This window comes from Procambarus clarkii, chromosome 58 (genome assembly GCF_040958095.1).
Source record: "Procambarus clarkii isolate CNS0578487 chromosome 58, FALCON_Pclarkii_2.0, whole genome shotgun sequence".
NCBI lineage: Eukaryota > Metazoa > Arthropoda > Malacostraca > Decapoda > Cambaridae > Procambarus > Procambarus clarkii.
The window spans coordinates 19304091-19318595 of record NC_091207.1 but is presented as its reverse complement, the minus strand read 5'-3'; the positions used below and the strand labels follow the sequence as shown (position 1 = coordinate 19318595).

The following is a 14505-nucleotide window of genomic DNA, read 5'->3' as shown; positions in this document are numbered from 1 at the left end:
ACAAAAATAAAAATAAAAAATGAGCAGAAGACAAAAATCTCTGGAAATAACAAAAAAAAAAGAAATATTGAACTTGGTTATAAATATGCTCATTGGCTCTCCCAAGGCTCCCACTATTTCTTATAATGTTGCATATCATTTGTAAACTCAAGCACAACATTCTACCCTAATACATCTTCAGAAGGATGTTGTCCTTCTGAAGATGTATTATTAAATACCACAATAAATTATTGTGGTACTTCGACAAGTACCACAAGTACTTGTGGAAGTTCCTGTGGTTCCTGTGATCCATTCCTCGTGGTCTGACACTGTCATTCACACACATATATATATATATATATATATATATATATATATATATATATATATATATATATATATATATATATATATATATATATATATATATATATATATATATATGTCGTACCTAGTAGCCAGAACGCACTTCTCAGCCTACTAAGCAAGGCCCGATTTGCCTAATAAGCCAAGTTTTCCTGAATTAATATATTTTCTCTAATTCTTGTCTTATGAAATGACAAAGCTACCCATTTCATGATGTATGAGGTCAATTTTTTTTTATTGGAGTTAAAAATAACATAGATATTTGACCGAACCTAACCAACCCTACCTAACCTTACCTAACCTATCTTTACAGGTTAGGTTAGGTTAGGTAGCCGAAAAAGTTAGGTTAGGTTTGGTTAGGTAGGTTAGGTTGTCGAAAAACAATTAATTCATGAAAACTTGGCTTATTAGGCAAATTGGGGCTTGCATAGTAGGCTGAGAAGTGCGTTCTGGCTACTAGGTACGACATATATATATATATATATATATATATATATATATATATATATATATATATATATATATATATATATATAAAATCACCCTTTCAGAAATTTATCCATAAAAATCCCAGCAAAAACAGTCAGGTCTCATCGCTTTTGGAGGTTCATATTCCAGTGTTTCCTGTCATCTCCTTTTGCTGAGACTGTCACGCCAGATGTTCCGTCAATCTGTCATTCAGTGTCAAACTTTTAATGGTATTTTGCTGTGTTTACGCGACTGCTTCTTGCTGGTCGGCGATGGATCAGTGGAGACGTTGTATATGTTTGTTTTCTTGGCGTGTTTGTTAGTTCCACTTGTCAGGAGGAACTTGGATTCTGGTCAGGAGGAAAGCAGCCTCTCTCTCTTTCTCTCTCTCTCTCTCTCTCTCTCTCTCTCTCTCTCTCTCTCTCTCTCTCTCTCTCTCTCTCTCTCTCTCTCTCTCTCTCTCTCTCTCTCTCTCTCTCTCTCCTTATCCTTTCTCTCCTCTCTCTCTTTACCCGTTCTCTCTCTCTCCTCTCTCTCTTTATCATTTCTCTCTCCTCTCTCTCTTTATCCTCTCTCTCTCTCTCTCTCTCTCTCTCTCTCTCTCTCTCTCTCTCTCTCTCTCTCTCTCTCTCTCTCTCTCTCTCTCTCTCTTTATCCTCTCTCTCTCTCTTTATCCTCTCTCTCTCTCCTTATCCTTTCTCTCCTCTCTCTCTTTATCCTCTCTCTCTCTCTCTCTCTCTCTCTCTCTCTCTCTCTCTCTCTCTCTCTCTCTCTCTCTCTCTCTCTCTCTCTCTCTCTCTCTCTCAGCAGTCGAATGTGAAATCAATGAACCCGGAATCCACATATAATGTGTGTATTGTGCAGCAGGAGTACTGCTGTTTTGACTGGTATCTGAGTCATGGTAAAGCTGTCAGGGAGAGCCAGCGAGGTTGTCTAAATAGTAAATCATTGTGTGTTGAGGGCTGGCACCCGCGGCTCTTGTGTGGAGTGCTGGGCTTACCTGGTTGATAGGGTTCTGGGAGTTCTTCTACTCCCCCAAGCCCGGCCCGAGGCCAGGCTCGACTTGTGAGAGTTTGGTCCACCAGGCTGTTGCTTGGAGTGGCCCCGCAGGCCCACATATACCTGGTTGATGGGGTTCTGGGAGTTCTTCTACTCCCCAAGCCCGGCCCGAGGCCAGGCTCGACTTGTGAGAGTTTGGTCCACCAGGCTGTTGCTTGGAGCGGCCCCGCAGGCCCACATATACCTGGTTGATGGGGTTCTGGGAGTTCTTCTACTCCCCCAAGCCCGGCCCGAGGCCAGGCTCGACTTGTGAGAGTTTGGTCCACCAGGCTGTTGCTTGGAGCGGCCCGCAGGCCCACATATCCACCACAGCCCGGTTGGTCCGGCACTTCTTGAAGAAAACAATCTAGTTTTCTCTTGAAGATGTCCACGGTTGTTCCGGCAATATAGTCACTGGAAGGATGTTGAACAACCGCGGACCTCTGATGTTTATACACTGTTCTCTGATTGTACATATGGCACCTCTGCTCTTCACTGGTTCTATTCTGCATTTTCTTCCATATCGTTCATATATGTGTGTTGATATGATTGAGAGATATATTAGTCCTGTAATATTTCTTATACTCGCTGGGAGGATGTTGAACAACTGTCGAGTTGTTGAGTACAACTTGAGTACATAAACACACTGGAGGACTTAACGGCACGATATCAAAGTGTATTTACAAAACACATAATTCTATTCCCAGGATAACAAAGGCATTAACACAGGTATTAACCAGGGGTCAAATGGAATAACACCAACTCAGTTGTCTAGTGTTTCCTGCCATTCGAAAACTAATAATCCGCTAAAAAAAACTAGGAAATAGTTATTTAACTGTAATATGACTCTGCAATTGGCTAAGCCATTGCAATGGCTGCTAAAGTATCTGCTACGGTATAAGTTGCAATATTTGCGAGGATATCGGCTGCGATATCTTCTCATATCGGACATAGACAAGGACACACACTATAGTACTGTATCCACGGGAGACATCTCCCGTCACGCAGGGTGCAGTCGCACCTCCACAGATCTCCAGTATCAGCTATTGATACTGGTAATGGCTCAAAAGGGCCACCACTTACGGGCTATTCATGCCCGTGCCACCTTTTGGGTGGCTTAATCTTTATCAATCAATCAATCAGTACTGTATCAGCCGTTGCAGATGACACACGTTTAAGTGATGATTGGTTGATAAAGATTAAGCCACCCCAAGAGGTGGCACGGGCATGAATAGCCCGTGGGAGCCGGTCGGCCGAGCGGACAGCACACTGGACTTGTGATCCTGTGGTCCCGGGTTCGATCCCGGGCGCCGGCGAGAAACAATGGGCAGAGTTTCTTTCACCCTATGCCCCTGTTACCTAGCAGTAAAATAGGTACCTGGGTGTTAGCCAGCTGTCACGGGCTGCTTCCTGGGGGTGGAGGCCTGGTCGAGGACCGGGCCGCGGGGACACTAAAAAGCCCCGAAATCATCTCAAGATAACCTCAAGAAACCCGTAAGGTTTACGTGAGTTGACAATATAGAGATTAGAGCAAACCTCCTAACTATTGATAATCAGGTCCTTCAATGAGCCACGGAAAATAATATGTTTAACGATAAGATCCAGTCCTGAGCTATGGAAAAAAACAATTAAAATATAAAATGAAAATCACATATAAAACGCAGTCAAATGACTATCAAACGAGAAAGCAATGTAGAAGATCTGGGAGTATTCATGACGGAAACTAATTAACAGCATATGAGACCATGAGGCATGGCAGGATGTGCAGAATACCCCCGTTGAAGAGCAGAGGTGCAGCAGGTACTCTGAGAGAGAACTATCAACATCAGAGGCCCGAAACTGTTCAACACGCTTCCACTACACATAAGGGACATAACTGGCCGACCCCTCACAGTGTTCAAGAGAGAACTATCAACATCAGAGGCCCGAGACTGTTCAACACGCTTCCACTACACATAAGGGGCATAACTGGCCGACCCCTCACAGTGTTCAAGAGAGAACTTGACAAACACCTCCAAAGAATACCTGATCAACCAGGCTGTGACTCATACGTAAGGCTGCGAGCAGCCGCGTCCAACAGCCTGGTTGATCAGACCACCAACCAGGAGGCCTGGTCAGAGACCGGGCCGCGGGGACGTTGATCCTCGGGACCACCACTCACCAGGTGTAACCACAGGAGTAAGGTAAGGTAAACCTTACCCCACGATGCGGATATTATGGAATGCTTAAATTAGTATTAGATTCCTTCGCGCAGAGGGTCGTTTGCCCGAGATGTGATGAGGCGGCTTGGAATACCCAATTAATGTGCTCTTCCCCCCCCCCCTCCCCCTTCCCCTTCCCCTCTTCCCCAATCTCCCCCCCCCCTCAACCCCCCACCCGACGCTCTCTTAATGAATCTAAAACAAAAAAATGCTTTTCTCATTTGCCGTCGTGCTGGAGTGATCTGTGTTGCTTTCGTGTGTGTGTCTTCCTGACACTCATCTGGCACTGCGTCACACCCCCCCCTGACACCTGCGTCACCCCTATGACACCTGCGTCACCCCCCTGACACCTGCGTCACCCCCCCTGACATCTGCGTCACCCCCCTGACACCTGCGTCACCCCTATGACACCTGCGTCACCCCCCTGACACCTGCGTCACCCCCCCTGACATCTGCGTCACCCCCCTGACACCTGCGTCACCCCCTCTGACACCTGCGTCACCCCCCTGACACCTGCGTCACCCCCCTGACACCTGCGTCACCCCCCTGACACCTGCGTCACCCCCCCTGACACCTGCGTCACCCCTATGACACCTGCGTCACCCCCTGACACCTGCGTCACCCCCCCCTGACACCTGCGTCATCCCGGACACTAACAGATGAGCAGAAATAGTTGTCACAAACTGATTTACGACTTTTCTTCCTCAGCGAGAGGTCGGCCGGATATTGGAATAGTTGTGTGGGTGGGTGGGGGTGTGGAGTGGGTGGGGGTGTGGGGGTCTAGAGTGGGTGGGGGGTGTGGGGGTCTAGAGTGGGTGGGGTGTGTGGGGGTCTAGAGTGGGTGGGTGTGTGGGGGTCTAGAGTGGGAGGTGTGGGGGTCTAGAGTGGGTGGGGGTCTGGGGGCCTAGAGGGGGTGGGTGGGGGAGTGTGGTCCTCAAGTGGGTGGGGGATTGTGTCTAAATTTTGCGAGAGTAGGCGGGAGGGGAAGGCTGGAATGGGTGGGAGTGGCGAGAGAGAGAGAGAGAGAGAGAGAGAGAGAGAGAGAGAGAGAGAGAGAGAGAGAGAGAGAGAGAGAGAGAGAGAGAGAGAGAGAGAGAGAGAGACGCCTGACCAGTATGTGTTGACACCAGAGGGGGGAGATAAGAGAGGATAGCGCTGGCACTGCATGAAAAATGTGGGAGGGAAGCTTTACATGTTCATAGTGGTGTGGTGATGCCACCCTGGGAGTGTGGTGGTGCCACCCTGAGGCCCCTGGGAGTGTGGTGGTGCCACCCTGAGGCCCCTGGGAGTGTGGTGGTGCCACCCTGAGGCCCTGGGAGTGTGGTGGTGCCACCCTGAGGCCCCTGGGAGTGTGGTGGTGCCACCCTGAGGCCCCTGGGAGTGTGGTGGTGCCACCCTGAGGCCCCTGGGAGTGTGGTGGTGCCACCCTGAGGCCCTGGGAGTGTGGTGGTGCCACCCTGAGGCCCCTGGGAGTGTGGTGGTGCCACCCTGAGGCCCCTGGGAGTGTGGTGGTGCCACCCTGAGGCCCTGGGAGTGTGGTGGTGCCACCCTGAGGCCCTGGGAGTGTGGTGGTGCCACCCTGAGGCCCCTGGGAGTGTGGTGGTGCCACCCTGAGGCCCCTGGGAGTGTGGTGGTGCCACCCTGAGGCCCCTGGGAGTGTGGTGGTGCCACCCTGAGGCCCCTGGGAGTGTGGTGGTGCCACCCTGAGGCCCCTGGGGGTGTGGTGGAGCTTCCCTCAGGGCCAGGGAGCATCAGGGACGTACAGGGAACATCTACAACATGCTAAAACTCGGTAAAACACCTAAATTACCTGGACCGTCTCGGAGCACTCAGAGCGCTCTTCTCTGGACCGGAAACACCATGTAATATACGGTTGAGTAGGGGCTTCTGAGTAGGGCTGCCCGCTGGGGCTTCTGAGTAGGGCTGCCCGCTGGGGCTTCTGAGTAGGGCTGCCCGCTGGGGCTTCTGAGTAGGGCTGCCCGCTGGGGCTTCTGAGTAGGGCTGCCCGCTGGGGCTTCTGAGTAGGGCTGCCCGCTGGGACTGTTCAGTTGGGCGGCCCGCTGGGGCTGTTCAGTAGGGCGGCCCGCTGGGACTGTTGAGTAGGGCGGCCCGCTGGGGCTGCTGAGTAGGGCTGCCTGCTGGGGCTGTTGTGTAGGGCTGTTGAATAGGGCTGCCTGCTGGGGCTTGACCAGCAGGCAGTTGATTCATGCTAAAGTAACATTTGATAACAACTGAGAGTACAGACAAGTTTCATTCCTTGGGCTGGACGGTAGAGCGACGGTCTCGCTTGATGCAGGTCGGCGTTCAATTCCCGATTGTCCAAGTGGTTGGGGCACCATTCCTTTCCCAGCCGTCCCATCCCAAATCCTTATCCTGACCCCTTCCAAGTGCTATATAGCCGTAATGGCTTGGCGCTTTCTCTTCATAGTTTTCTCTTCCTTCCTTGTCTTTGATGTACTGAACTAGAATGGATGGTGGCAGCCCTTTCTACTTCTACCTTCTACTTTCTCCTTTTCTACTTTCTACCTTTTCTACTGCTGCTTCCCCCAGTGATCCCATTCTCTTCCTCTAACTTCACCTTTTCCTCTGACCACTCCTTCCTTACTCCTCCCTCCTACCTCTTGAGGTTATCTTGAGGTTATCTTGAGATGATTTCGGGGCTTTAGTGTCCCCAGGGCCCGGTCCTCGACCAGTCCTCCACCCCAGGAAGCAGCCCGTGACAGCTGACTAACACCCAGGTACCTATTTTACTGCTAGGGCATAGGGTGAAAGAAACTCTGCCCATTGTTTCTCGCCGGCGCCCGGGATCGAACCCGGGACCCCAGGATCACAAGTCCAGTGTGCTGTCCGCTCGGCCGACCGGCTCCCGCTCTCTCTACCTCGTGATTGAAGTATTCGTTGCTTTTCCCGTAGAGATCTTCAGTAGATACAGTGTTTCTTTACGAAATTTGCCAGTGCAGGCTATTAAACACATGGCTCTGTATGACTAACCATCCTGCGAGATGGGGACTTGTATTACCACTGCTACCTTATTCAATCTTGTATTGTTGATATCCTCAAAATGCATCCGGAGTCTGCCAGTGCAGACCGCTTATCACATGCCTCTGTATGACTAACCATCCTGTGTGATGGGGATTTTTTAGCATCACCTAGTTAGCTTTTTTGACACACTGTACTCCACCTCATATAGTCTACGGTAGCTGCACTAATGCAGATGTACCTAATATGTTAATAAAAAAAAATCTTTACGAAAACATTTTGAGAAGGGGAAGGGAGAGAAGATTTGGGGGGAAGAGAAGGGAGGAATAGAGGAAAAAGGGAGGTGGACGAGGGGAGAAAGAAGGATGGAAGAACTGTCTAAGTACCAGATACGTATTAACTGCTAGGTGAACAGGAGCATCAGGGTGGCCTCTTCTCTCTCACCTCGTCTGGGAGACGAGGTGAGAGAGGAGACCCGAGCACAGCAGCATGATCTGTGAGGGAATTCGAGAAAAGTCATGCGAGATGACCTGACTGACGGTCAAGGGAGCAGCCAAACTGCTTGACATGGGGAGGTCAAGTGAGGGGTGGCTGGCCGGGCCAAGAGTAGCATAAGGGGTCACTGTTAAGGCCAAGGTTCGAACCTTAAGGCACACACAACAGGTAATCTACACGTGGCAGGTGGAGTGGCTGAGTGGACAGAGCTCTGAAATCGTAGTGCGAATGGCCCGATTCCCAGCAGAAGCAAAAACAAATGGGTATAGATACTTTCACCCTGATGCACCTGTTCACCTAGCAGTTAATAGGTATCTGGTACTTAGACAGTTGCTACGGGTTGCTCCCTGGGGATGTACTCACCTAGTTGTGCTTGCGGGGGTTGAGCTCTGGCTCTTTGGTCCCGCCTCTCAACCGTCAATCAACAGGTGTACAGGTTCCTGAGCCTATTGGGCTCTATCATATCTACACTTGAAACTGTGTATGGAGTCAGCCTCCACCACATTGCTTCCTAATGCATTCCATTTGTCAACCACTCTGACACTAAAAAAGTTTTTTCTAATATCTCTGTGGCTCATTTGGACACTCAGTTTCCACCTGTGTCCCCTAGTGCGTGTTCCCCTTGTGTTAAATAGCCTGTCTTTATCAACCCTGTCGATTCCCTTGAGAATCTTGAATGTGGTGATCATGTCCCCCCTAACTCTTCTGTCTTCCAACGAAGTGAGGTTCAATTCCCGTAGTCTCTCCTCGTAGCTGATACCTCTCAGCTCGGGTACTAGTCTGGTGGCAAACCTTTGAACCTTTTCAAAGGTTCAAAGGAATGTGTGTGTGTGTGTGTGTGTGTGTGTGTGTGTGTGTGTGTGTGTGTGTGTGTGTGTGTGTGTGTGTGTGCGTGTGTTAGAGCGAAATATATGTAGAAAATATAATAGAGGGAAAAATATATTGGATAGAAAGGCGGGGTCCAAGAGCTAATAGATTCTGCGGACACAAATAGTAAACACACACACACACACACACACACACACACACACACACACACACACACACACACACACACACACACACACACACACACACATGGTTCATCTAGACTAGTAATTACGAGAGAGCCACGTCAATCACCTGGTTCCCTCAAGAGGACTGGCCCGCTAGACCAAACTTCATTTCTAAGCTAATTAGCTTGGTGAAATGGGTTACTGAGGTTAGGGCTCTCTCTCTCTCTCTCTCTCTCTCTCTCTCTCTCTCTCTCTCTCTCTCTCTCTCTCTCTCTCTCTCTCTCTCTCTCTCTCAATATCTCTCTCTCTCTCTCTCTCTCTCTCAATATCTCTCTCTCTCTCTCTCTCTCTCTCTCTCTCTCTCTCTCTCTCTCTCTCTCTCTCTCTCGGGTTGTATACAAACTGGTGGCAGTAGATCATCTTCCTGTTTGAGATGCTGAGATATGTTTCGTCTGTCCCTGAGAGTACGTAGGGAGGCTGGGAGGGGTAGGATGTGCTTCGTTGTGGAAATGGACGTACGACTGATGGATCGTGTCCATACATGCGTTTCTTCCTGTCAGGTCCTGTGTACTCACCTAGTTGTACTCACCTAGTTGTGTCTGCAGGATCGAACATTGACTCTTGGATCCCGCCTTTCGAGCATCGTTGTTTACAGCAATGACTCCTGTCCCATTTCCCTATCATACCTGGTTTTAAAATTATGAATAGTATGTGTGTGTGTGTGTGTGTGTGTGTGTAATTACCTAAGTGTAGTTACAGGATGAGAGCTACGCTCGTGGTGTCCCGTCTTCCCAGCACTCTTTGTCATATAACGCTTTGAAACTACTGACGGTCTTGGCCTCCACCACCTTCTCCCCTAACTTGTTCCAACCGTCTACCACTCTGCGAAAGGTGTGTGTGTGTGTGTGTGTGTGTGTGTGTGTGTGTGTGTGTGTGTGTGTGTGTGTGTGTGTGTGTGTGTGTGTGTGTGTGTTCCGTCTGGAGAACCAGGGATGCAACCCCACAACAGTGAACCAACTCCGGGGATATCAAATATTTACTGCTAGGTGAACAGCGGCGTTAGGTGAAAGTCATCATTCCCAAGCATTTGTGTCCCGCCCGGGAATGGAACCCGGGATCCCTGCTTGTGAGTGTTAATAAGAACGACGCCGGAACGGAGCTGGTCGGCCGAGCGGACAGCACGCTGGACTTGTGATCCTGTGGTCTCGGGTTCGATCCCGGGCGACGGCGAGAAACAATGAGCAGAGTTTCTTTCACCCTATGCCCCTGTTACCTAGCAGTAAATAGGTACCTGGGTGTTAGTCAGCTGTCACGGGCTGCTTCCTGGGGGTGGAGGCCTGGTCGAGGACCGGGCCGCGGGACACTAAAGCCCCGAAATCATCTCAAGATAACCTCAAGATAACCACCCTATGCCCCTGTTACCTAGCAGTAACATAGGTACCTGGGTGTTAGTCAGCTGTCACGGGCTGCTTCCTGGGGGTGGAGGCCTGGTCGAGGACCGGGCCGCGGGACACTAAAAAGCCCCGAAATCGTCTCAAGATAACCTCAAGATCTCAAGATAACCAAGACGCCAACTGCCCTACGAGAGGCTGGCTACATTCACTCATCTGTCGCATTTACTCCTATTTGTCTGTAGTGAATGCGTATAATATATTCAACACCCCCCCCCCCTCTTCAAACACACCTTCCGGGGTCTATAGAGCTGCGTATACCTGACGCAGAGCTGACGGGCTCTGCGTCCTACATTGTCTTGAAGTCCTCCTTGACAGGCACCGAGTTGACGGGCTCATTCTTAACCTGTCAACCTGTCACCTGTCAACGTCTTCCTTTATTCCTGGGTAACTGTGAGTTTTATATCTTGCGGTTTAATCTGTGACTCAGCTGATGGCAGGAAATACTTGATAAGATCTTATCATATGTATTTTTGTTATTATGTTATATTTAGTTATTGTTGATAAGAGTAATTATCAAATTACTTTACGTGGCCGTTCCAAGCAACCAGCCTGTTGGACCAAGCTCTCACAAGTCAAGATTGATCTCGGGCCGGGCTTGGGGAGTAGGAGAACTCCCAGAACTCCATCAAGCAGGTATCAAGCAGGTATCAAGCAGGTATCAAGCAGGTATCAAGCAGGTATCAAGCAGGTATCAAGCAGGTATCAAGCAGGGAAGGGTATATAGTACCATCAGATATACTAGATAATCATAGAGCGAGTGAAATCAGTATTCCAAGAGAATTATTTATATGTATATTAAGGGTCTAAAGGTTTTGAACACTTTAAATAAAAAAAAGAGACATAACTAGGCAAACTCTTGTTCAGCGTTCAAGAATAGCTATAAGTCTTTCTTCTAAGGGGATAACAGATCAACCAGGCTGTGATGCCTACGTGCAATGAACTCAGATAGCCTAGAGTTGACCAGACCAGGAGACCTACATAGATGAAATCTGTCCTCCGCGCGAGGACATCGATCTCCCCGGAACTATACCTCAAGGTAAGACATCAGTACGCCTCGTCCTCAAGGGCGAGGTCGGAGGGGGAGGAAGAAGATCGAGGACCTTCCCGAGGCGTTGGCCAACAAAGGCGTCCTCAGACATCAGCTGTGTGATCAAACGATCAAACTAAACCTCTGCTGATACTTGAAGGGTTACGGTCTGCAGTTTACCAACGCGAAGGAACGCCAGCTGCTCGATGTTCAACGTCTTCCACGTTGAACCAACGCCGGTCTTAGATATTGTACCCACTTGGACTCTGGCAAGTGTGACGGGAACACAAGACACCGGACGTAATCTTCGCCAGGACAATGATAAGGAGGCCGGCTTACTGGGCCCTTCAGAACCAAGATTGCCCACGTCAGCCTTGATAGTAGAAAGGAAGAGAATGACAGAGACAGAGACAGAGACAGAGCAACGAGTCAATCTCATAAAAAAACATTCAGAACAATCTCTGCTGAGCGCTCCAAGAACCTATAGCACTTCACCAAAGCATTAAAACCCCGCATATCAGATACTTAGACCAAAGACTATCATTATAAGACCCTGGCAACCTTACCTTCAAAGAACACAATAAAGTAGCCGTCACAACTGCAAGAAAAATGACAGGTTGGATAACAAGAACCTTTCACACTAGAGATGCTATACTGATGATGATACTCTTCAAGACGCTAGTGCTCTCTAGAGTGGAGTACTGCTGCACAATGACAACCCCTTTCAAAGCTGGAGAAATTGCTGACCTGGAGAGCGTGCAGAGATCCTTTACTGCTAGAATCCACTCAGTAAAACATCTAAACTACTGGGACCGACTAAAGAGCCTAAATCTGCATTCTCTTGAGCGCAGGCGGGAGATATACATAATAATTTACACGTGGAAAATAGTAGAGGGGCTGGTCCCAAACCTGCACACAGAAATAACATCACATGAGACCAGAAGACATGGCAGGATGTGCAGAATACCCCCGTTGAAGAGCAGAGGTGCAACAGGTACTCTGAGAGAGAACTCTATCAACATCAGAGGCCCGAGACTGTTCAACACGCTTCCACTACACACAAGGGGCATAACTGGCAAACCCCTCACAGTGTTCAAGAGAGAACTTGACAAGCACCTCCAAAGGATACCTGATCAACCGGGTTGTGACTCATACGTCAGGCTGCGAGCAGCCGCGTCAAACAGCCTGGTTGACCAGTCCAGCAACCAGGAGGCCTGGTCGACGACCGGGCCGCGGGGACGCTAAGCCCCGGAAACACTCCAAGGTAAGCTGGCACCACCGGGTAATGTCTCAAGACGCTGCCCCACACAAGACACAATAGCTAACTTAAACAGCTAATCTTGCTCACATGTAGAGTTAACACGTGGTCACGAGGGAATTATTTCCGCTGGTTCCACCGCCAGTGAGCTTATTATAGAGCCAGAGGCGGGATTATAGAGTCAGGGAATGGGAATAGAGCCGGAAATGTGTCGTTCTCCACCACTACACTGACTCGTCCTCCACCACTACACTGACTCGTCCTCCACCACTACACTGACTCGTCCTCCAAACACTACACTGACTCGTCCTTAGAGTCACTGAACGCCCTCTCAGAACTCTAATGAAAACATCATTCAGTCTTAAGTGTATTAAGTCCCCGACGAGACTAGTTTCTCAAGGATTCCCGTCCTAAAGCAGAGACATTTATGATTGCACCTTTCTCCCCTAAGTTGGTTGTATGAGATTGTGCGTGCACGCTCACACACACACACACACACACACACACACACACACACACACACACACACACACACACACACACACACAACGATTCGAGAAAGAGACCTGGGAGTGGATGTGACACCTAATCTAACTCCTGAGGCACATATAAATAGGATAACGACAGCAGCGTACTCTACACTGGCGAAAATTAGAACTTCATTCAGAAACCTAAATGAGGAAGCTTTTAGGGCGCTTTACACTGCCTACGTGAGACCCGTCTTAGAGTATGCCGCGCCATCATGGAGCCCCCACCTGAAGAAACACATAAAGAAACTGGAGAAGGTTCAGAGGTTTGCGACGAGGCTTGTCCCAGAGCTACGAGGGATGGGATATGAAGAGCGGCTGAAGGAACTGAACCTTACGACACTAGAGAAAAGAAGGGAGAGAGGAGATATGATAGGGACATATAAAATACTCAGGGGAATTGACAAAGTGGAAATAGATCAAATGTTCACACGTAATAATAACAGAACGAGGGGACATGGGTGGAAACTGGAAACTCAGATGAGTCACAGAGATGTTAGGAAGTTTTCTTTTAGCGTGAGAGTAGTAGAAAAATGGAATGCACTTGGGGAACAGGTTGTGGAAGCAAATACTATTCATACTTTAAAAACTAGGTATGATAGGGAAATGGGACAGGAGTCATTGCTGTAAACAACCGATAGCTAGAAAGGCGGGATCCAAGAGTCAATGCTCGATCCTGCAAGCACATATAGGTGAGTACATATAGGTGAGTACACACACTCTCTCTCTCTCTCTCTCTCTCTCTCTCTCTCTCTCTCTCTCTCTCTCTCTCTCTCTCTCTCTCTCTCTCTCTCTCTCTCTCTCTCTCCTGTTGATTGACGGTTGAGAGGCGGGACCAAAGAGCCAGAGGTCAACCCCCGCAAACACAACTAGGTGAGTACAACAACTAGGTGAGTACACACACACACACACACACACACACACACACACACACACACACACACACACACACACTGGAGGAGATTCACTAAACAATCATTGTTTTCATCCTCACCCAAAGCCATTTCAACTAGAACAAGAGACAAAAATAAATTAAGGTTGACCCTAAATGGGTCGCTTACCTTAAACACACACACACCTATGTCTTCCCTTTTCTAATAAGCCTACAGGAACGGCCTACCCTTCACCCTTCCATCTTTCCCTTCCTCCCTCCTTATAATCTCCTCCTCCTCCTGTTCCTCGGCCTCTCAGGAAATTGCTCGAGGGAGATTCTGAAGATGGCGATGGCGCTGTCCTCTCCCTGTCAAGTACACGCCTCTCTCCCCCTCTCCCTCTTCCCCCCCCCCTGTCACTCACCATCCCCTCTTTCCCCCTCTTCCTCCGTCCCCTCCCTTCCCTCTCATCATATCAACAAGTCCCGTCTCGGTATCTGTGTTAGAGGTCATTCTCCCTCCTTATCTGCTGCATTGTATCTCGCTTCGAACCGCTGAATCACCTGCAGTACTACACGCCCCTCTCTGCCCTCTCTCTCTCCCCTCTTTCCCCTCTCCCCCCCACCCCCCCAACCTGCAGCACCGAAGTATGTCAAGTCATAATCCCTCTCTCTTCCCTCCCCCCCCTCCTCCCCCAAGCCAACAGGCTGGGGTGGAATGCAGACTGCACCCAAATTATACACTTCTGCGTCCTATAAAACGTAAAGAAAGGAGACGGTGGGATTTGAAGGATATACAACACATCTGGACTTGTCGGATATACAAGACACACGCGCACTCCTAGGA

General features: G+C 49.2%; 1 protein-coding gene across 7 annotated transcripts in view; it reads left to right on the top strand.

Moving 5' to 3' along the window:
- LOC123767948 (fat-like cadherin-related tumor suppressor homolog) overlaps positions 1-14505 on the top strand; it is a 511054-nt gene that overhangs the window by 309399 nt on the left and 187150 nt on the right. The gene's annotated exons all lie outside the window — the stretch shown is intronic.